The sequence below is a fragment of the Oenanthe melanoleuca genome, chromosome 24 (assembly GCF_029582105.1).
Source record: "Oenanthe melanoleuca isolate GR-GAL-2019-014 chromosome 24, OMel1.0, whole genome shotgun sequence".
In the NCBI taxonomy this organism is placed as follows: domain Eukaryota; kingdom Metazoa; phylum Chordata; class Aves; order Passeriformes; family Muscicapidae; genus Oenanthe; species Oenanthe melanoleuca.
Window position 1 is genome coordinate 5,871,726 of NC_079357.1, and position 23,013 is coordinate 5,894,738.

Consider the following 23,013-nt stretch of genomic DNA (forward strand, 5'->3'; position numbering starts at 1 on the left):
GGCAGCCATGAATGATTTTTGCAGAAAAAACCACGCTGTGGGTAGGAATAGCCCGTGGGATTTGGGGGAGTTGAGCTGACTTCAGGCAGCCTGCACCATGCAGACAGCCCCAGGCTGGACCTTTTGTGATCCAAACTGTGCCAGAAAATGTCTGTTTTTCCCAGCTAGTTCAGTCAGGTTAATAAAAAAACCCCATTGCTGCCTCGCCAGAGGGGCTGTGGAGCAGTGCAGGACCTTGCCAGGCTGTTGGCAGCCTGGGAGACATCAAAATTAGCATTTTTTAAAGAGTTGGATGGAAATGGAGAGTTTGCTTTAGGCCAGTGTCTTTGCTTTGGTCCTGGCTGCATCTTCAGTTTGCTCTGCTTGTGGCCTTGGCTGGAACCAGGCCAGCATCCCTGGACTGGCACCCCTGGCTTGGGCACTGACAGGATTTTGGTTTAATTTTAACTGGCACAGAATCTATGATTTGGGTTAGAAGGGACTTTAAATCTCATCCTGTCCCACCCCTGCCATGGCAGGGACACCTTCCCCTGTCCCAGGATGATCCAAACCCCATCCAGCCTGGCCTTGGGCACTGCCAGGGATCCAGGGGCACCCTGTGCCAGGGGCTCAGCACCTTCACAGGGAACAATTCCATCCCAAAATCCATCCATCCCTGCCCTCTGGCAGTGGGAGCCATTCCCTGTGTCCTGTCCCTCCATCCCTTGTCTCCAGTCCCTCTCCAGCTCTCTTGGAGCCCCTTTAGGCACCAGAAGGGGCTCTAAGCTCTCCCTGGAGCCTTCTCCAGGTGAACACCCCCAGCTCCCACAGCCTTTCCTCCCAGCAGAGCAGCTCCATCCCTCTGATCATCTTGGTGCCTCCTCTGTCCTGGCTCCAGCAGCTCCAGGTTCTTCCTGTGCTGAGTTGGAGGCAGCTCTGCAGGTGGGGTCTCACCTGAGTGGGGCAGAGGGGCAGAATCCCCTCCCCTGCTGCCCACGCTGGAGATCAGCCCAGCACAGGGGGGCTCTGGGCCAGCTCTCACCCCACAGCACCCCAAATTCTCTGGTTGTATTTCCCCTTTTCCATTCAGTGCCACTTCTCAAATATGATGGATTGTGGCTCCATCCATCACTTTCTCTGCCTTTTCCCTCAGGAATTCCATCCAGTGGGTGCCTCTTACCAGGTTCACCTTCAGGTTGCATGATGGATGCACTGAGTGTTCTTGGATGTTCTTGAACCTGATCTGCAGGTGTGCTCTTGGCTTTGGCCCTTGTGACATCCTCATTTTGTATTTAGCTGGAAGTTTTAGTTTGATAAGAGCCAACATCCTTGGATTGATTCTTGGATCCTTGAGCTCATCCTACCCAGCATCCTTGATTTGGTCCTTTCCAGCATCCCTGGTTTGTGCCATTCCCATGCTTTGATTTCAAACATCACTTCTCATCAACATCCTCAGTTTAAATTATTTCCAAGTTATCTATGTAAATATATATATGTAGATCTATAAATGGGCACTTTTTCCTGCCCATTCCCATTTTTTTTGCAGCAGCTTTTCATGGGAGAGCATCCCTGTGAGAGAGGGGTAGCAGTTCCCCAGCTGGTGTTAATGCAGGGGGCACAGTGGTCATGTGTGCAGTGAAACCTGACAAGGTCAAGCCAAGAATTTGGTTTTTTCTTAACAAAAATGAGCAAAAAAATCACCAACAACTTGTGTTTTACTGAGCTGGATAAGAAGTCAGGATGAGCATCCCCAATCCCACATCAGCCTGCTGTTTTCAGCTCCTGACTGAAAATTCAAGCAGAACTTTGCAAACAAATCTTTTTTTCCCTGTTTTTTGGGGATGCTGCAGCCTCAGCATGGGGATGCTGGTGCCTCTCTGCTCCCCCATCTCTGGAAATCCACAGCAGCCCCCTGTGTGCTCGCTGTAAAGATAATTAAGTTGCATTTCTGTGCGTTGTTTACTGTTCCTCTGATCCAACTGTTCCCCTGAGACTTCAGCTCGGGGCTGGTTTTTGTTTTGCAAACCTCCTCGCCAGTGTGCCCTTCACTCTGCTTGGGGAACAATTTTAATTTTACTATTATTAAACCATCCCAGACGTTGCCTTATTATGTGCCTTGGAGCTGAAATTCCTGAAGGAGGGAGGGGGAACACCACTCACATCTGGGCTTGTTCTGCAGATGTTTGCTCTAGAGAGGAGCAGACATTAAAGCCTGATGTTGGATGATTTTGCCCCAGGATGGGTTTGCACAGGTTGGCACGAAGAAGAATCCCAAAACTTAATTCATCCTAGGCAGAGATGGGTGTGAAAAGATCTTGTCTTGGCTCCTCCGGAAAGAAATTAATTTTATTATTATTATTTTTTTTAATCCTGAAAAAGTAATTTCAAAAGAGAACAATAATTAAATAAATAGAATGAAGAGGAAAGATCAGCACTGCTCAGCTGGGGAGCCAAAACCTGAAATTTTGGCCATGAAATTTTGGCAGGGCTTCACCATCAAACCCAACTTGGCACTTTGGGAGCTCTGAAGTGGGATGTGCACCCCTGCACAGGCTGGGGTGCAGCAGGGATGGGTTTTTTGTTGGCCCTGCTTTGGGTGTGCAGTTACAGATCTCCATGTGTGTGTTTGCCCCATGCACGTTCCCCTTTCCCTGCACGTGTCCTGGGGTGTTTCTGCATTTCTGCCTTGGCCTGCCCCCAGGTGTGCAGTGTGTGCCCATTTATTGTGCATTTCCAGCTGCACCTCTGCACATCTCCCGTGCCATTGCACAGGGGCAGTGCACACAGAAATTTGCATTTATGCAAACACACCCAGGCCCAGCAATCTGCACTAAAACATCCATTTTTATCCCTGTGAGCAGAGCCTGTGTGCACTCCTGGCCATCCCCACATCGAGCTCTCCTGATTTACACACCCTCAATAACTTTCTTCCCATTATCCCTAACCCACAGACTCTGGGAAGTTTAATTTCTTCTCTCTAGTAATCACCATTAAATAGAAATTGTCTTTTTCTGTGTAAACATGTCATTAGCGAAGCTGCTTTCTGCAGGGTCCAGATTTCATTTTTATTAAAATGAAACATTTTTTCGGCTCCTCACTGTGTCCAGAGATGAAGAGGATAATTTTAACCCGTTGGGTTGGCCACAGATAATTGCACCAGCGTTTGATTGGGGCGATTAGGGAAATATCTTCTTTTCATGCAGAATTTGCATTTTTCCCTCTTCCTTCTCTGGAGCAGAATTGTGCTTTCCTACCCAGCCAGTTTTAATGATTGTTATCAATCCTGATAAATAGCTTCTTATCTTCTCTTTATTGACTTCTTTTTTTAGCTGGGATGGGTTGAAAACCAGGTCCAGGTAAAAATTCGGTGTGGGGAATTGCACCAAATTTCACCAAATTTGAGCTCCTTTTTGTGAGGTTGATGCTCAATAAGGGGATTTTTTTTTTTTTTTTTTGGCACTGAAAGCATCCCTGAAATGATGCAGTGGAGTTTTGCAGGGAGTGAGAGGTGTGTTCAGTGCCAGGGGATCACACTCCCCCCAAATCTGTGCTTTTCCAGTGGTCCCAGGTCCAGCAGGTGCCTCTGGGAAAAGATGTTTTCCCCACTAAATACCCAAGAAAATCCTCACTCATACATAAATCCATCTATTTGATACATCTCACATCAGACAAATAAAATATGGGAATGATAGGTAATATACATTAGAATGATACATAATATATGTTTTCCCATCACATCATAGATACATAACCCTGTAAGGAAATAATAGAGGCTGAATAATTGATTGTTCCCATATTTTATAATAGGTATTGCATGATATAAAATAGATTCATGTATAATCTATTATTGGGATATAACTAATACATATTACTCTTAGAACATATAATGCTAGAGAACATCTAAAGTTTTTTAAGTGTAATCTATAACATAAAACATATAGAAGATATCAAGTATATAATATAGGATGTATAGGATTAGGTGATGTGTTGGCCTCCCCTCTTTCCCTCTGCTATAATCACACTTTGAATTCCTGCCTGGATTACTAAAAAACCCCCAAATTAATTCTGAATATTCACAGATATACCATAAACAATCCTTTGAAAATGCGGGTTCCCCTTCCCGCGCTACCTGAAAATCCCATTTGCAGACATGTGGGAGACACAATTCCCCCAAATCCAGCTCTCAGCATCCTCCCAAGGCAGGCTCCCTGCTGGGACAGGGGTCCAGCTCTCCCCTGGCCCTGGCTGCTGCAGCTTCTTGTATTTCTGTAAAACCCCAGCCAGGAGCGTGGCCAGCGCTGGTGTTTGCACAAGCCCACTGGGGGCCAGCGAGGGATTGTGGGGCGAGGGGAAGCTGCTCTGCCAGCCTCATTCCTGCCTCTTTTTTCTTCCCAAACTGCACCAACCAGCCTGCTTTTTGCTTGCTTTTTTTTCACCTTTCCTTGCTTTTTCCTCGCTCTGCTCCCACACCTTTCCCTCGCTTTGTTTTGCTTCCCCTCCGCTTTTTCTTGCTTTTCTTTCCTTTTGCTTTTTCTTGGTTTTTTTTTTGGTTTTTTTTTTTTTTTTTTTAATGTGGAGGCATGCAAGCAGCCAGGCCTCCTCTCTCAGCTAGGAAGTGGAGGTGAAAAACACCCTTTTTGGGCCCAGTTTTCCCCCCAGGTTTTGGGGTTTGGGGGGATATTGCTGCCAAAGGAAGGCGTCACCTGGGTAAGTAAAATTCCCAAATTCCCGCTAACAACACCCCAAAACAGAGATTTTTCTCAAAATGCAGCAGCAACGTGGCTTGCTCCTCTAGAGAAATGAAATTCCACAGCATCCCCCCAGTTTTGGGGAGAAAAGAGCAGGAATTGTTATTTGTGTTTCTGGCACCTGAAGTTTTGCAGCTGGGGCTGGGGGGAGCCCAAAGTTGTGTTTTAGGGAAACTTGACCCTTGTTTTGGGGGTGGGTGAGCTCCAAACCCTTGGGATTGTGTTGGGAAAACATCCAGCAATCCCACAGCACCATGGCAAAGCCTTCCAGCCCTCCTCTGATGATGGGATAAAGGCATTTTGTTGTTCTTGCAGTAACTCTGTGTTTTTCTGGGAATTCCCTCTTCCATTTTTCCTTTGGAAACTCAAGTGTAATTCTTCTCACTCATGATCCTTTTCTTATCACTCAGCTTTCCCAAATTTACTCCTTATTAATGAGTAAAACATTATTTATTTTCCTTTAGGTGTGGCTTTTCCCAATTTGGGCTGAGCAATTTTGCTCAACACCAACTCCAAAAGTTGGATTAAACTCATTTGAAGCTCTTCCTGCCACTGAGCAGGGGATTCTCTGCCTAAGCATCATTAGCTCTGGGCCCTGATCATTATTATTGTTATTTAATATTTCTTAACTGATTGCAGTGTATTTTGAGCAAATAAAATTCATCTCAGGAGTTTTTTCTTTTAAAAAAATGATGCAGAAATGGATTTTTTTATCTATTGGCCCTGGATGATCAACTCCTTGCCCTGATTGCAGGAATTATCCATGGGGCAGATTCTAAGGCTGGATAGTGAGAGGTAATTCCACAAGCAAGGACTAATCCTTGTTTTTAATTTATTGAATAAGAGAAGAATATATCTTAATAAATTATAAAATTGTTGTTCAATTAGTTAATAATTTATATTCAAAAATTTAACTCTGAATTGAAATTTTAAAATTTACAAATTTATTCCTGGCTTGAGGATGCATCCTGCTGCAAGAAAAATATCTGCAAGGATGTTAAACCTTGGCAGGTCTCAAAATTTAGATTTTTTTTTTTTTGCTCCATAACTCTCAAGCCCACCAAAACACAGATGCAAAAACAAGGATTTAAGGATCAAAATTAGTGTAAGGTTTAATTCTGGTCTTTTCAAACTCCAGAGTTTATGTTCCCATGGCAACTGGTATTTTTATCCTCTTGGTTCAGAGCTTGTGAGATGGATCTGTTGGGAAATATTTTCTCTCTTGGGACCCATGAAGATGTTGGGTTTGGGTCAGAAGAAAAACAGAAATTAATCCCCAGCAGCCAATAAGAAAAATTTGCAGGAATCTGAGGTTGTCCCTCTCTCAATAACCAGACAAAAAAAAAAAAAATTTGGGGATGCTTCAACCCAACAGTTAATGGGTGCTTGTGCCACTCTCCAAAACACACCAAAAAACCAAAACTTGCTGGAAAAAAAATCTCATTTTTCTTTCTCTGTATTGCTGTTTGATTCTCTGCTTTGGGATGATCTTTATGGGCTGAGTTGGAATTTCAGGAATTGAAAAACGTGAGGAAAAATATCCCAAATTTTAAATGCAGTAACATTATCTAGACCCAAAATAATCTTTTTCTCTGGAAAATTATTTATGTTGAGCTGCTTTTGCTCAGTTAAATCTCATAACCACTGACATTGTTGGCTGGCTTGGTGCATGTTAGAACAATTTCTCAAGTATTTCAGATTTGTTATGTGTTATAATTTTATTTTATTTTTTCGCTGGAGAAAAACTACTAGGTGGAATTTCTCAAAAAACCAGTAAAAATGGAAAAAAAAAATTGAGATTTTATAAATTTTCCATAATTGGACTTGTTGGTTGGAACTGATACCTGTGGATTGTGGTGGCAAGATGGGATGGAGCGGGGAGAGAAATGCAGATTTTAAGGTGGAAAGGATTTTACAACTGTAGGACTTTGCTCCTAAACCCCCAAATGAGGGAAATTACACTGAAAAAACAATTCAAGGAATTTAGTCAAAATCTAAATTGGGTCAAGGTTACTGCCCTCTTCCCTTCATATTCAAATCCTAGATATTAATTTAATCATTGATATTTTTGTGTGTGTGTGTGACCAGGATGTTTCTAGCATCAACTCACCATGGGTGAAAACACTTGAATTAAGGAGAAATTACAGATTATTGTGCTGTATTTTTTTTTTTTTTTCTCTTGCCTGACTCAAACAATGCTGTTGGCATAGAAACAGCCTTTTGTGGAAAGGTCACCTGTGAGGAGGGTGGTTGAGGTGTAATTCAAGGAGATTACAGGGGATTAGGCTCCACTTATATATATATATTTTTTTTTATAGAGATAGGATGTGTGCATATCCTACTGTCCTTATATTCATGGACACCTGCATAGCTACATATATAGATATTTATTTTTTTAAAGGAAATGTGATGAATGAGGAATATCCAGGACAATTTGCTAAATTAAAAACTCAATGATGAAGGTAGGGGGTGGGATTTTTTTCCCCCTATTTTTTTTTCCTCTATGTGTTTTTTTTGTTTATTTTTTCCCCCTCTCCTTGCCACATGTGGTGGGGTGATATCAGAACCCAGTGCTGCTCCTCTGTGTTTTTCTCTTGGCTTTAATTAAACCTCAGGCAGAGCTGGAAAAATGTGGCGAGACGAGATAATTGCGCTTATTCCCCGCGCGGGGCTGGAGCCCAGGCTCGGAAAAAAGGGAGAAAAACAGAAATTTGGAGGAGATGTAAAGGTGATGGAGGGTTGAGGATGATGGAGCTGTGAGATTTGGACCAAGAAACTGATAAAAACTCCCAAAACTACCAGTTTTCATCCCATGCTGTATGTTTACACCCTGCCCCTGGAACCAGAAAAAGAAGCAAAATTCTATTTTTTATTTTATTTTATTTTATTTTATTTTATTTTATTTTATTTTATTTTATTTTATTTTATTTTATTTTATTTTATTTTATTTTATTTTATTTTATTTTATTTTATTTTATTTTATTTTATTTTATTTTTTTTACTGTGACTGCTCTGGATTGCTTGATTTCTATTTGCTTTCTTTCCCTATTTTTTCTCCATTTGTTTTTTTTGGTAATGCATGGGCAAGGCAGGAATTTCAAAGGTTAGATGACTGGATAATTGCATTTACATTGGATAAAACCCCCACACCCTGTGCACGTGTTTCCTGCAGCCAGCATGAGTGTGGTAAAACCCTCCCAGTTCAATTCCTCCCCAGTTCCCCCAAACTGGTGGGAAAAACACAGGGAAAACCCCTCCCCAAAATTCAAATCCATCCCAAATTCTTTTTTAGAGGAGAAAACCATCATTTTTTGGAGGATATTTTCCCCACTATTGAGGAAAATCAGTTCATTGGAAATGTTGTGGGTGGTGGAAGGAGCTTCCTGCACCCTGGAAAAAAAATTGGCAAATAAAAAAGAGTTCAGAGAAGCTACAATATCAAAAATCTCTTTTTCTTGCCATGGAGCTATAACAGATCCTGGTAGCAAACATTTGGCTCAGATTGCTTTTTGGTGATTACAGCTTGTCAGAAAATATTGTTTGCATCCTAGAGGAAATATTGTATTTTAACTTTGTTTTTATTCCCAGAAGTCAAAATATTGATTTTGATATATATATATATATTTATATGTATATAATGTTTTTTTTAAAATTTCTTTTCATGGTAAAATTCCAAAAGCATTTTCTGTTTGGACACATGGAAGCAAAAAACTATCTGCACCGTCTGCAGACGTGAAATGTTTTGACATTTTAAAATGTTAGTTTCCAATTGACATTTCAGCATAAAATAGCATTAAAATGGCACCGAGTGAAGCTGTTGATTCAAACCAAAAATTAAATTTCATTGAGGCATTTCAAAACTAAACGTTTTTTTTCTCCATTCTGAACTAGCACTTTGGGAAAAGGGGCATTTATTGCTGAAGAAATAAAATATTTCTCCCCAGTTTTTGGCATTAAATAGTCCTGACCCACTTGGCTGTATGATGGTGGTCACTTAGGTAGGGATGAGACAGCAGTGGGGATTTTTCCATTTAAATGCAGTTTTGGATAAATCATCACTTATTCCTTAGCCAAAAGGAAAAAAAAATCCCCAAATAATTCACATCAACTAAAAAAAAAATAAAAAAGCCAACCCAAAACTTGCATTCAATCCCACATTGGTTGATGGCCAAAGGCATTGGAGGTGGGATGTGCCTGTTCAGCAGGGAGCAGCTGTGTAGGAGATCAGCCAGTAATGTCTCATCAGAGAGCTGCAGAGCTGCAGCAACATCAAAATCTCTTTTATTTCTCAGTCCTTGCAGCTCCCATTCCATGGGAAGCCACTGGAGCCCTGATGAACCAGCCATGTACAGCAAGTTGACTTCAGCACTCCCAATTTATTAATTAACTCCATTACTTGTTCCATTCCAGTTATTTGCTTGTCATGATTTTGAGCAGGTTTTGGATATTTTGGAGGGTGGAAAGCAGACATTGGGGAGGGAATGCAGGGAGGGATTTGCAAGGTGTGGAGATTTTGGAGTTTTGTCTGATGCTGGTGGAAAGGTTGGAGGAAGGTGCTCTCCTTTCACTCTTCTGTCTTGGAAGAGTTTTGGCTGGAAAAACAGAATTTCTGCAAACCCAAAGGTGGTGGCCATCAACATCATTTAGATGTGAGAGTAGTTATTTTTTTTCTTACTTTTTTTTTTTTTTTTTTTTTTTTTTGCCTTTTGGATTTTAATTTCTTGCTGGATTTGCAGCAGCTGGAGAAGGTAGAAGAAGGTGTTCCTCCTTCTCATGGTTCTTTTATCACCCCAACAAAGAAAAGCAAACCCTCCTGTTTTAGGGTTCTGGTCCTGAGTGGAAATCCTCACTTTTTTTCCCTGAGATGTTTTTACCCTCTGACATTTTCTCACAGACTGCTCCTCCTGGAATAGTCCTCGCAGCCTCTTTCCACAAGTTAGAGCTGAGAAATATTTAATAAAGAGGCGATTTAAGCTTTGGGAAAAATTCCATATGAAAAATTGCCATTTCCACTGGGTCACACAATGGCTCTTTAGAAAGATCTCCAGTTTGACCAGAATTGATGGCCAAGGCCACAACTGCAGAGTGTGCTTTCCACCCAAATTGCCAAACGAGGTTGTAATTAGACTCAGGAGATTTCTTGCAATATCTGAAATCACTTAATAGTAGATTTGATTTTTATGGCAGTCTTTAGGCAGTTGGCTTGAGTCCTGCTTCTACAGAGCATGGTCATCAATGCAGGGCTGGGTCTTCTCTGTAGGATCAACAGTTTGCTCATTGTCATTGTAGTCATTAGGGCTGGGTCTTTGAAGGGTTAATTAATGTGTGTTAATTAATGTGTTACCTGCTGGTCATCCAAACAGAGCTGGGTCTTCTCTGGAGGGTCAGTGTCACTTGTTGATGTTTAATAACAGCTCAAACCATGTCAGTAAAACCTTCATAGCTGCAGTTTCTGGGGGAAGTAGAGCATCTCTTTTCAAATGCTTTCCACAGTTTGCCCTTTTCTTGCTTGGAATTTGACTAAAAATAAGGAAATTCTCAAATTGCATTGGAAAGAAAGTATGGCAAAATGATGATCCAGGAATGTCTTAAAGTTGAATTCTTGGGCATGAACTTTGTGGCTTCCCTTGGTTTTCTTTCAGTGTTAATTAACATGAATTAATGTCAGTGGAGTGGGTTGATACCATACCTGATTCTCCACAGGGTGAATGCCTCATCCATGCTTGCTCTTCATCTGCCAGCTTTCATTTTGATAGGAAAAGTCCCCAAAACATGCATCTATCCATGAGAATCCTCTGATTTCCTGGAGCTGCATTTCTCATGGAAGCTCTCGGATTTTTTGAGGTGCACCGAGCATGGACATTGGCAGCAACACCTTGTACTGATCACATGCAGCTCAAATCTATCACAGCCTTACTGCAGGCTATTAATACTTTATTAACTCCATTTAAACTCTGCCTTAATGCTCCTGGTGTGACAAGTGTCTCTGCCTAGAAATTATTAAGAAAAGATGGTTTTTAATGGAATTATGGAGTGGTGCTGGGACATGTCTGCAACCCACACCGTGCCCTGCACAGCCACATTTCTGCAAATATTCTGTGTACATCTGCATGCAATATAATATTGGATCTGGGGGGATAGGCTCCCAAACTATCACTGGGAAAGAAGTGCTTTTCAGGAGGTTCTGCATGAGCAACCAAAAGAGGACTGAATTTTGCAGGAGTGAATATTGGAAGCTGACTGTCTTAGAGTAACTCTGGTAAGGGGAAGGCCCTGAGTTTTAGAAATCTATTCCCATCACAGGAAGAGTTTTTTTGGCCTCTCCCTACTTGTGGGGAAACTCAAGGAAGGGTGTACAGATGGTGAAAAAATTTGTACCACTGGAAGATTGATGCCTCAGCTATGGGAACTTACATTTGCTCGTATTGCTGCTCCCCTCATTTGATCTCAAGCACTCCCTTCCTGCCCAAACACAAGAAAAAAAACTTTCAAAATTCATTTTCTGCTCCTCTTTGCTGTGATGTTTTTTTTTTGTCTCTAGCTGGTCCCTGCATATGGAGAGTCAAGCCGGGACATTAATATTGATGCCGACCTCGGTTATGAGGAGCTGCATTTCCGAGTGTGCTGGCAGCATATAAATACTATTACTGGGTAATTAGTGAGCCTCAAGCTGAGGCTGGATTGAGCAGGGCTTGGTGTCCTACTTTTGGGATTGGGCTTTGGGGTTTTTTTTGTATTGGGCTGTTGAGGTTTTGCCCCAAGAAGGAGCTGGAGAAATGGAAATCGCAGCTCAGGAACACCTGGATGCTCAAAGAAAACTGAGGAAAAAATGGAAGAAAAAAATGTCTCAGAGGGATTTTCCTTTTTTGAAAACCTCCTGTATTTGAAATACAAAATAATTTTTTTTTTTTTTTAGTTGTTTCTATGCTTTCTTGCTGGATTTCTTGGCTTGCAATTTCTCTTGCCATGCCCCACTTTAATTTTACTCCTCTGGTGCTGTAAAAGTTTGGAAAAGCTTCAGTGCTGCCAAAGGGCAAATGCAACCAGGATTCTCTGAAAAATGGATACTTCTTGCATTCCTCACTCTCCAGCCTTTTCTGGACACAGAAAACCCTTTTATTTTATTGTCTCCCCCATTCACTTCTCCCCACTAAATACAAGAAGGGTTTTTCCATCCAGACAGAGATGGGGAGACATCCCCAGGGTCACCAGATCCTTTCCTTTACCCCATAGTGTGGCTTTGATTGAAGCACCGTGTGAATAATTTAGGGGTGTTTTGCATCTTTTATACCTCTGAACTTGCACTAAAAGGGGTTTTGAGTTGCTGCAGTCGTGTCTGAAGGTGAACAGCCCCTCAATTTTGCATGAGCTAAAAGGGCTGTCAATGGGGAGCTGGGCTTTGCCTCTGAAGTCAGGTGGGTTTGACACATGAATTTCATGAATTGACAGGGGAGGAAGCAGTGGCTCCTGCTCTGGGGGTGAATCACTGAACCTCCCTGCACTCAGGGTTGCAGCCCTAACTCCTTGCCCTGTGTTACTGCCCCGCTTTCCATTTTAATTGCAGTTGCCAACTTTCCCTCTGCATGGAGATGTTTTGGGTCAAATCAGCCCATTTTCAGAGCTGCTCACTGGCTGAGGCTTTTAATAATTTTGCTAGGAGGTGGCACAGCCTCGTTAGTGCTCCCCAGCAGGAGCATGCCTGTGTCCCCCTGTTTTTGGAGGCTGCAGAGCACTTCAGTGGCACTGCACTGGAAGAGGGGAGGTTTAGATATCAGGAATTGTTCCCTGTGAGGATGAGGAGGCCCTGGGACAGGGCTGGCTGCCCCATCCCTGGGATTGCCTGGATGGGGCTTGGATCATCCTGGGACAGTGGAAAGGTCTTTGCAAATCACAGGGAACTGGAAGAATCTTTAAGATCCCTTCCAACCCAAACCATCCTGGGATTCTCTGATTCTCTGACTTCTCCTCTCAGGGCTGACTGCCTCCCAGGGCTTTGTGAGCATCAACATGTGGGCTTGACAGGGTGCCTGTGTCAAGCTGCTGGAAAAGATTTTAAATCCCCGAATAATTTCTTTTCCACAAAACAAATGAATCTTCAGAAGGGCCTTTCCTCACTGTTGCTAAGCCATTTAATTTATCTGAGTCATTTACAATTTGTGATGGGCCTATTAATAGCCTTATGTGGGGATCAACATCACTTAGATGTGGAAGTTGTTTTCTTCCCTTTTTTCTTTTTCTTTCTCTTTTTTTTTGGCCTTTTGGGTTTTAATTTCTTGCTGGATTTGCCCCCAGAGGCACAAAGCTGTGTTTGGAGAACGTCAGCTCTGTCTCCCCAGCCCCTTTGTCACGCTGGGGCTGAAAGCACAAACCGCAGCCCACCCATGGGGACGTGCTGCCCTGCTACTACTGAACTGCTTCAAAGTACCTGCCTGTGATATGAAACATGCCATAAACCCAATGGATTCCAGATGTGCCAGCAAACCCCCTCAATGCACCTGAAGGCAGTGCACACAGCGAGGCTCCTCGGTCCCTGCAGCAGAGCTCAGGCTCATTGGGGTTCTTTGGGATGTGGCTCGTTTGGGGTTCTTTGGGACGTGGCTTGTTTGGGGTCACAGTTTGGGATGTGGCTTGTTTGGGGTTCTTTGGGATGTGGCTTGTTTGGGGTTCTTTGGGATGTGGCTTGTTTGGGGTTCTTTGGGATGTGGCTTGTTTGGGGTCACAGTTTGGGATGTGGCTTTGTGGGGTTGTTTGGGACATGGCTTATTTGGGGTTGCAGTTTGGGATGTGGCTCATTGGGGTCACAGTCTGATACATGGATCATTTGGGGTTGCAGTTTGGGTTGTGGCTTGTTTGGGGTCACAGTCTGATACATGGATCATTTGGGGTCACAGTTTGGGATGTGGCTCATTTGGGGTAGTTTGGGATGTGGCTCATTTGGGGTTGTTTGGGATGTGGCTCATTTGGGGTCACAGTTTGGGATGTGGCTCATTTGGGGTCACAGTTTGGGACATGGCTCATTTAGGGGTCACAGTTTGGGACGTGGCCATTACCAGAGCAGGATGATGACCCAGGTTCTGCCCTGTGCAGTGTGGGGTGAAGATTTCAATCACTGGTATCCCAGGGGTGATTGTGCTCCATGGGATTGGGGAGATGGGGTTTGCATCCTTAGGTTTGGGGGGGTCTTTGTCCTGGAGGGGACTTGTCTTCCCATTCTTGGGTTGGGGAATCTCCATCCTCGGAGTCTGCAGGATCTCTGTCCTCAGGGTTGTGAGAGTCCTTGGATTCTGAGGCTCACAAAAACCTGACAACCATTGTCAGGGTTGGGAATCCCCAAACTCAGGGTTAGGAGCTTTATCCTTGAAGTTTGTGAGTCTCCATCCTTGTTTTGTGGATCTCCATCTGCAGGGTTGGAGATTCCCATCCTTGTGGTTGGAAGCTCCCAGCCTTGGTGTTATCTGGATTCTTCCTTGGGTTCTGTGGATCTCCATCTGCAGGGTTGGGAGATCCCCTTCCCAACCCTGGGGTTAGCTGGATTCTTCCTTGGGTTTTATGGATCTCCATCTGCAGGGTTGGGAGATCCCCTTCCCAACCCTGGGCTTAGCTGGATTCTTCCTTGTACTTTGTGGAGTTCCATCCCTGAGGCTTGAGCATTTTCACCTTCAGAGTTGGGAGTGTATCTCCATTTTTGGGATATGGGGATCTTCTTCCTTGGGTTTGGAGGAGAATCTTCCTCCTTGGGGCTGGCAGATACCTCTGGGGTTGGTGGACCTCCATCCTTGAAGTTCTCCATCGTCAGGTTTGGGTGATCTCCACCCACGTCTGGCTGTGGAGGGAGGACCTTTGTTCTGCACCCTGGATGAACCCACTCAGGGACTGGCCTGGGACAGGCTCCCACCCCTGGGCAGCTGTTTTGGGGTGATGGGCACCTCTGTGAGCACAGCAGCTTCCCAACCTTCCAGCCAGCTCAGCAAACATGAATTTATGAAAAACCTTCAGAGAGAACACGGTGGGTGGGTGTTTGCTGCTGAATTTGGTACTTCCAGGAGGCACAGCCAATAATTTCCTTGGTATGCTCTGTGCAGGTCCTGGCTGGCTGGAGGACCATGGAAAAGCTGGAATAACAACCATGTAGAAGGCAATGAAGTAGGTACAAAAGCTAAAATTGCTATTCATCACTAATATGTTGCATGGCACTAATTAATTTTTAAACAGCCTCGCTGGGGACCTCATTGCTAAAACATGATGTTTTCTTCTCCAGAACTGTAACTATGAACTCCAAACACAGCAGAAGAAAGTCAGGAAGGATGAGGAGCCACAGGTCCATTAGTGGCCTGCTCTGATGGCCAGACCTGTGCCTGGGGGAGGCTCTGAAGGGATTTTTATGGGGAGCCAAATCCATTTCCTGGGGGTGCAGAAGTGTCTGAGCTGCAAGCATGCTGGGAGGAAAGGGAAAACTATTTTTGATCCTGTCTCACCTGTCTCACTTTACCTGAGTGTGGCTTTCCCTGAATATTTTGAACCATATTTTATTACTGGTCCCCCAAGGCTCAGGCTGGGGATTGCTGTCATTGCACTCACTCACTTGTAAGTTATTTCATTCAGTCTTTGTGAGTGTTGAGAAAAGACTTTCCTCAACCTTTTCATTGCTGCTGACATCTAGATCAACACCCAAATTTATTTATTTGACATTTCCCATTTCCAATTAATCTGTGAAGTATTCCTCCTAAAATGGTCTGAGCTGGTAATGCTTTATCTTCCATTTACTGTTTAATTATTCTTTAATTACTTGGACACTTTTCTCATCACCACTTCGAGTCCACCTATTAATTCCATCCTTTTCAGTTTCATCATCTCCAGAAGAAGGGAAATTCAGCAAGCTTCTGCTAAGTTAATTTTGAAAAAATTATCAAGTTCAGTAGTTTTACTTACACCTCTCTCTTCTTGATTTTAAAATTAGGAAATGTGGTTTGGGGCGAATATTTTTTTATGTTCTCTGGGTCTGATGATACCAGGCTGAGTGTAAAAAATGACAATTGCAGCATTGAAAAAGTGATTTTTTTTTTTTTTTTTTGCTCTGTGCCAGTAGCAGCCCTGGGGTCACAGAGGGCTGAGGCTGAGGGGAGCACCCAGCCCCCCCAGAAGGGGCCATTTCTGTTTCCATATGGAAAAGGGATGTGGCATCTGGTTTCACTCCCAGCAGCTGGCAGCTTGAAGCCTGTGTTTTGCATGGTGTGGAGTAAAGAGAAAATAAAGTGTCGAATTGTTTGGCATTATCAAGGATTTCTGCTCCCCAGGACTCCTGCATAAAGAGATGGAAATTTTAGCTGCTGGAGCCAAGAAACACACACAGAAGTATATGAATTTATTACATTTTATCTCATTCCCTTGCAAACAGCGCTGGAAATGTCAAAAGATCATCTATTGTTTCATCGTTTAGAAAGAATTTTTGTTTTCTAGTTGTAATTTCCTTGATGCCTGGCTGTGGGGAAGGAAGAGAAATTGGAGCAGGAGCTGGCAGGGCTGCAGCAGGTTGAACATGCAGGTTTGTCTGGCCATGGAGCTACATGCATTTAAATTTCTCACATCCCAGGTTTTTAATTTAACAAATGTAATTAAGGCTGGGGTAGGTACTCGGATTATTCATTTACTCCAGATGGAAAAAATTAAATTGAATGCAAATTCCGTAATCAGACATGAAGTTGAGGATGTGGGACGTGATGGGGAAGTGTCAGCACATTAATGGGACTGCTTTCCCTAAACAGCACCCAAATCTAAGAGCCAGGGATTATTTGAATAATTGAGGTGGCATTTGATAAGATATCTGATTGCTGATATCTCCTTAAGACCGAGCCCTAATTGTAATTCTCCATCAAGAAGGATTAATCTGCAGCAGAATGCACTGGGGACAGTGTGCTGGTGTCAGCCTCCCTCCCTGGAGTTTTGGTTTTTTATCAAGGGCTGCCATGCCCAGGGAAGGTGCCAAAGTGATTTATTGCTTCTCCTGTTGCTTTATCCCCGTGCCAGGAGATCCTCAGGTAGCACAGCTTGGAATTGGGACCTGAGTCCCACAGCCCCAGAGCTGGGAATGGATTTTGGAGGTGCCTCCCATCCTTGGAGAAGGATGCATCACTGCATCTTAATGGCTCTTCTCAGTGTCCTCAGGGCACAGTCAGACCTTTTTTAGTCTGGGAGAAGGAGACAAAATGGAGACAAAGTGTCCCAACTTCAGCAGAAGATCATATTTAGGACCACGACCCCAGTATCTGATAGACCCAGTCCTGGAGCTCTTGGGAAATTTTGGGGGTTGTGACTCACAGCTCAGTCTTGGCTGGGGTAGAGTGATGGTTTAGGAATGGTCCCCTCAATTTAGTGCTTCTACAAACCACACTGCCACTCACTGCATCCCCTGCCCCCTCCCATCCTCCTCATGGATTTTTACAATTAGAGTGAAAGGCAAAGATCATCATCAAAAAGGTGGGTTGAGATAAGAACAGTTTGCTGGAAACTGGAATGAGAAAACAAACAGTGAGAGCAGCAGTATTAACAAAAAAAGGGTACAAAAAAAAAGAGTGATTCACAGACAGAAATGCTCACCTTAAGCTGCAGCTGCTCCACTGGGAAGGGAGTCCCTTTCCTGCCCCTCCCCCTAAAAAAAGATGTGAGTGGTATAGAATAACCAGGGCCTGGCCATGCCCCCTCCCAGCCAGTGCAGAAATTAACCCTCTCCTGGCTGCAGCCAGGACAGGTAGCAGGAGTTTCACTCAATCTGCCGACAGTCACTTCGTCATAATCATAAAAATCTTTTTTTGTGGAGTCTGTTTCTCTGCCAGCACCGTTGGCTCCTCCTAAAACCAGGCATGGAAAGCAGGGGAGAGAGGGGTGGACTTTGAATCCCACACCCTGAGATTAGAAAGGATTTAAATTGCTGGAATGACAATTAAAAAAAATGATATATCCTTGTTGAAGATCCAGTCTGATAAACAAATAAACATCATGGTCTTTCCTTCTCCCTCTATCTAGCAGCAAATGAAAAAAGGAAAAGGGATAAAGCTTGAAGGAATGTGCTGGTGGGTTGTTTTTTTTTTTTTTTTTTTTTTGTCCTTTTTAGAGTTTGAATATTTTGAAATGGAAATTCTTGCCTGTGAGGGTGGTGAGGCCCTGGCACAGGTTGCCCCATCCCTGGAAGTGTCCAAGGCCAGGCTGGACAGGGATTTAGACCAGCCTGGGGTAGTGGAAGGTGTCCCTGCCCGTGCCAGGGAGTTGGAACAAGATGGGATTTAAAGTCCCTTCCAACCCAAACCATTCTGGGACTCCCTGATTCTATGTAATAAAAAATATAAAAGGGTGTAGGGGAGAAAAATAATCCTTAGCTCTTCTGCAGTCAGTGGTTTGCCCAGCAGTGATGAGGATATATTAGATTTTTCCTGTCTCTAAAGCAAAGTGAAATGCAGAGATTTTTCTTTTTTTTTTTTTTTTTTTCTCTCTTTGTCCTACAATCCCACCTCCTCCTGTGGCAATCCTGATAGATTGGGTGCACTGAGTGATTTTAGCCAGGCTCTGGGCAGTGCATTCACAACCAGAAAGGTGTTACATCCCCTCAAAAAAAATCCAAAACCCCCAAAAAATCACTAACATCGCCCCCCCCCAACAACCAAACAACAAAAAAAAAATCCCAACTTAAATCACTTGAGATAAGTTGGGTGTTATCTTAAGGTTGCAAATTGCTTGTTTGCTTCTCCAGCTGGAGCTGTTAATTCAGAACAATTAACACACCGTTTAAAATCCAGACTAAGCATATGGAGGCAGTCCTTGGGAAAAGAGCCTGCTTGGGATTTTGCCTCCATGTGAAATCAGAGGGATAACTCCAGTTTGTCTTCCCCCTTAGATCCTGGCAGGTGTTGTGGGAAATGACACAAATACCAGGGGGTTTAGCTCCCCAAAATCCCTGTTGGATCTAGCTGGAGTGATGCTCAAAGCAAGAGCCTGCTGGGTCTCTAGACCCCAAAAAAAATCATAAATTCATTGTTAGGATGAATTTACTACTGAGAGAGTGTCTTCACCTTCCTGCTTCCTTCAAATATTTCTTCTTGATGAAGAAATAACAAATCCTAGAGTGAATCCTGAAATAATGCCTGAGGTTTTTTTTTATTTGCCCCTTTGCAATGCCATGAAACACCTCCCTGGCTCCATCCTTTAGACCTTTTGTGGCATCATTTTGGACACCTGCCATTTATTTTCTCAGGTTCCCTTTTGATTTTTGATGCAGGTGAAGAATAAAAGCCTAAATCTGGAAAGAAACCCCGAAATACAGCAGTTCAACCTCCTTAAAATACTGATGTGAGCTCAACCTGCTTAAAATATCCCTGGGTCAAGGAGCAAGGAGGTGAGCTCATTGCTTTTCTGCAAGGACATAAACCACTGCTAGATTTTATGGGATGCTCTAGGAAATAGTGCAGCAGTTGTTGCATTTTTGCAGCCCTGAGGTGGCTTATGGGGTGATCCATCCTTTCTTCCACCCTTGCCTCCATGTGTTTTTTCACCATGGATGTTTGTTCATCCATCCATCTGTGCATCCTTGCATCTGCCCATCCATCCATCATTTTTGGTCTTATGCTTCTGATCAGGACTGCACATAAATTTTATTAACAAAAATCCCACAAATCCAAATGTTTTCCTCAGAAACTTTGCAGGAATTGGCATGGCTGAATGTGCAGCAGCTTTTAGCATCCCCTAAAATTCCCTAAATGGGAAAATGAGTTTTTTCAAAGCTGATAAGCTTTGAGCTTGTAAGCTCAAAGTTGGCACCAGGATTTTGGGGTTGGGGACCCCCCCAAAACCTTCACCCCCCTGAGCTGTGAAAGCCAAGCAGGTCATCTCTCAGAGCTTTTTCTGCAAACCCTTTGCTGCTGCTCCCCCATCCGAGGATGGATGTAGGCAGCATCAGCAAATCTGAATAACTAATCAGAGTCCTCATTAACCCCCCACTGAGATGCTCAAACATTCACTTTGCTGTTTGTGAAGCAGGGAGGGGAAAAAAAAAAAAAAAAAAAAAAAGGGAGAAAAAGCTGCATTAAAATGGATGTTATTAATCCCACTGTTGCAGAGCTCCTGGTACCGAGTTTGGCTCCGTCTCGCCCGAGGCCGAGCAGTGTGCTGCTGCTTCTGCAGGGCACTTTGCCTTTCCATTATTTATCAGCACACTGGAGGGAGGCTGCTTTTGTTCCCCAGATCCAGATGTGTTCACACTCACATGCCTGGGCTGGGCATGGCCAGTGTTTCTCTGCATTCCCCGTTTGGATAAATGTGAGTCCCCTGCAGCAGGGCTCCGCCATCAGACACGTCTCTCCCTGATGTTTTTTTGCCTCAGAAATACAAAAATACAAAAATATTTGGGTGTATGGGCATGTCTCAGATCTTTCAGTCTCTCTGAGAAAGGGTGGGGTTTGTGCATTGTTGGTTTTACTTCTGAAATGGAAATACCATGTTCTTCTTTCCCCTTGGAGCATCCCCAGCTCCTGGCCCCAGCCCTTATCCTGAGGTTGGAGATGTTACAGAAATTGCACTTTTGGGGGGGAAAACCCAACACACTTTTTGTCACAAAGTCCTACTAGCAAATGGCAGCAGGTGTTGCCAAGGTATTTAGAGTCACTATCATCCCTTGGAGCTCCTTAAAGGGTTAACTGAAACTTGAGTTTGATTTCTGCATTTCTGCTGCTTTTCACACTCACAGGGTTTCTTTGGCTGTCCCATGGGTGTGGAGTTTGGGGTCAGTAGAGCTTGCTGCTGGGCATAAAAATAATCCAGCAAAACCCAGCATTAACCATTTGTGGTTTCCCCCTAAGTCAGAGGAGCTGGCATTAAATTTATTAAAACATAAACAGCATTGACATGATGAGGTTAAGCACCACAGCCTGCTCACATTGGAAGAAACAGAGTGACATTCCTGCTTTTTTGCAAAAAAATCCTGAATTTTGTTTAGCTAAACATCATCTTTATTAGCATTGCCTTACTCTTTATTACAAACTTGTTACCAGGGCTGCCCTTGGCTTTCTGCAGCTGCTGTCCCGGGGTGCTGCTGGATGCTGGATCAGCATTCAGGGCATTTCTGGGGACTTGTCAGGAGTGGTGTCTCATTCCTGACCCCAGGGCAGGGCTGGGTGCAGCCCTGGGACACCCTGGATGTGCATTGCCCGTGGTGGAGCATCCTGGAGGAGGCTTCTCCTCCATCCCCTCATCGGGGGGACTTCAAAGCCTCTGCTGAACTTCAAAGGATGCCTTTTGAAGTTGCTAAAAGTGCTTGCCAGCTCAGAAAGGCTTCTCTCTCCCTGCCAGGGTGTGCAGGGGGATGTCCCTGGTGGGGCTGGCTCTCTGTGTTCCTCTTGGTGGGGACAAAAATGGCATCACTGCTGCAAAAGTTGCACAGTGGTTTTGTCCTAAATGCATGCAGCACCTGAGAGCTCAGGCCTGGCCACCTGCAAGGATGAAAATCTGTGTACCAGAGCTCCTTTAACACTGCCAGCCTCACTTCTGCTCCTTTTCCTGCAGCCCTCACCTTCTGTTCACACAGCAAGCCCAGGTCTTTCTGTGGGATGGAAACAAATCTTTGTAGGGATGAAGCACTGTGCAGAACTTGAGCTTTTCCATCATGATGGCAGGACAAATCCAATGAAAATCAAGTCCCAGGTTCCTCATATGTATTTGGCATCAGCACATTTGTGTTCCTGCAAGGCACAAGCATTAATTCTTTACCATAAATTACATGAATATTTCACCTGAGTTTGGGACTCAGGCCCTTCTGGGCAGATTAGGTCTCCATCTCTCAGTGGGACCTACACCTGAGAAGGCAAGAGGCACCTTGACCTTTTGTCTCTCTCCCCAAATTTTCCATGTTTGGAGTTTTTTTTTGTGTTTTGCCCTGAAATGACCCAGATGTTTCCATAGCTCAGGTCTGGGGAGATCTCCAGGGCTTCTGTGGATGTTGGTTGGTATCTCAGGTGTGTATTTAGGTACCTCAGGTGTGTTTTGAGCTCTCAGGTGTGCTTTGGGTGCTCCAGGGGTTCTGTGCATGCTGGTTGGTATCTCAGGTTTGTGTTTAGGTATCTCAGGTGTATTTTGGGCATCTGAAGAGTTCTTTAGAGGTTCTGTGGATGTTGGTTGGTATCTCAGGTGTGTTTTGAGCTCTCAGATGTGTTTTGGGCTCTCAGGTGTGTTTTGAGCTCTCCATGGAGGTTCTGTGGATGTTGGTAGATATCTCAGGTGTGTGTTTAGGTATCTCAGGTGTCTTTTGGGCATCAGAAGGGTTCTTTGGAACTTCTGTGAATGTTGGTTGGCATCTCAGGTGTGTTTTGTACTCTCAGGTGTGTTTTGGGCAGCCAGGAGTTCTCCTTGGAGGTTCTGTGGCTATTGATTGGTATCTCAGGTGTCTTTTGGGCTCTCAGGTGTGTTTTGAGCTCTCCAGAGGTTCTGTGGATATTGGTTGGTATCCCAGGTGTGTATTTAGGTATCTCAGGTGTGTTTTGGGCTCTCATGTGTTTTTTGAGCTCTCCATGGAGGTCCTGTGCATTCTGGTTGATATCTCAGGTTGTATTGAGGTATCTCAGGTGTGTATTTAGGTATCTCAAGTGTCTTTTGGGCATCTGAAGAGTTCTTTGGAAGTTCTGTGGATGTTGGTTGGTATCTCAGGTGTGTTTTGGACTCTCAGGTGTGTTTTGAGCTCTCCAGGAGTTCTGTAGATGTTGGTAGATATCTCAGGTGTGTATTTAGGTATTTCAGGTGTGTTTTGGGCATCTGAAGAGTTCTTTGGAAGTTCTGTGGATGTTGGTTGGTATCTCAGGTGTATTTTGGACTCTCAGGTGTGTTTTGGGCAACTAGGAGCTCTTTAGAACTTCTGTGGATGTTGGTTGGCATCTCAGGTGTGTTTTGAGCTCTCTTGGATTTCTATGGATGTTGGTTGGTATGTTTATACTGGAGATCTGAGGATAGATATATCAAGGTAGAGGGATCAGACATCTGGAGATCCCAGGTGATGTTTACAGACACCCAGGTAATGCCTGGAGGTGATGAATATTGAGGGACATTCATCAGATGGATGTGGAAGGTCTGAGGGGCTCACTGCAGTGATTTATATGGAGAGATCTGTGAATTTTATCCTTTTTTGCAGTCAAACACAAAACACCCCAGTGCTGGTGGCTGTGCTGGTCCTTGCTGAGCCCAGCTTTGTTTTCCCACTGGAGCTGCTGAGATGGGACTGGAAATCCCAGTCCCATAAAGGCAAATTCTTGGCAGC

The 23,013-nt window shown here is 43.9% G+C and overlaps 1 protein-coding gene across 4 annotated transcripts in view; it reads left to right on the top strand.

The window, feature by feature from the left end:
- The window catches only part of PKNOX2 (PBX/knotted 1 homeobox 2), a 91,590-nt gene that overhangs the window by 26,835 nt on the left and 41,742 nt on the right, over positions 1-23,013 (top strand). Inside the window, exons 2-4 of one of the 4 annotated variants that reach the window (XM_056509795.1) lie at positions 14,810-14,870; positions 16,185-16,269; positions 18,994-19,110. The gene's annotated coding sequence lies outside the window, so the exon portion shown is untranslated. Of the gene's footprint in view, positions 1-14,809; positions 14,875-16,184; positions 16,270-18,921; positions 19,111-23,013 lie in introns of those variants that run through there. The other 3 variants (XM_056509794.1, XM_056509793.1, XM_056509796.1) reach the window with 3 other exon arrangements.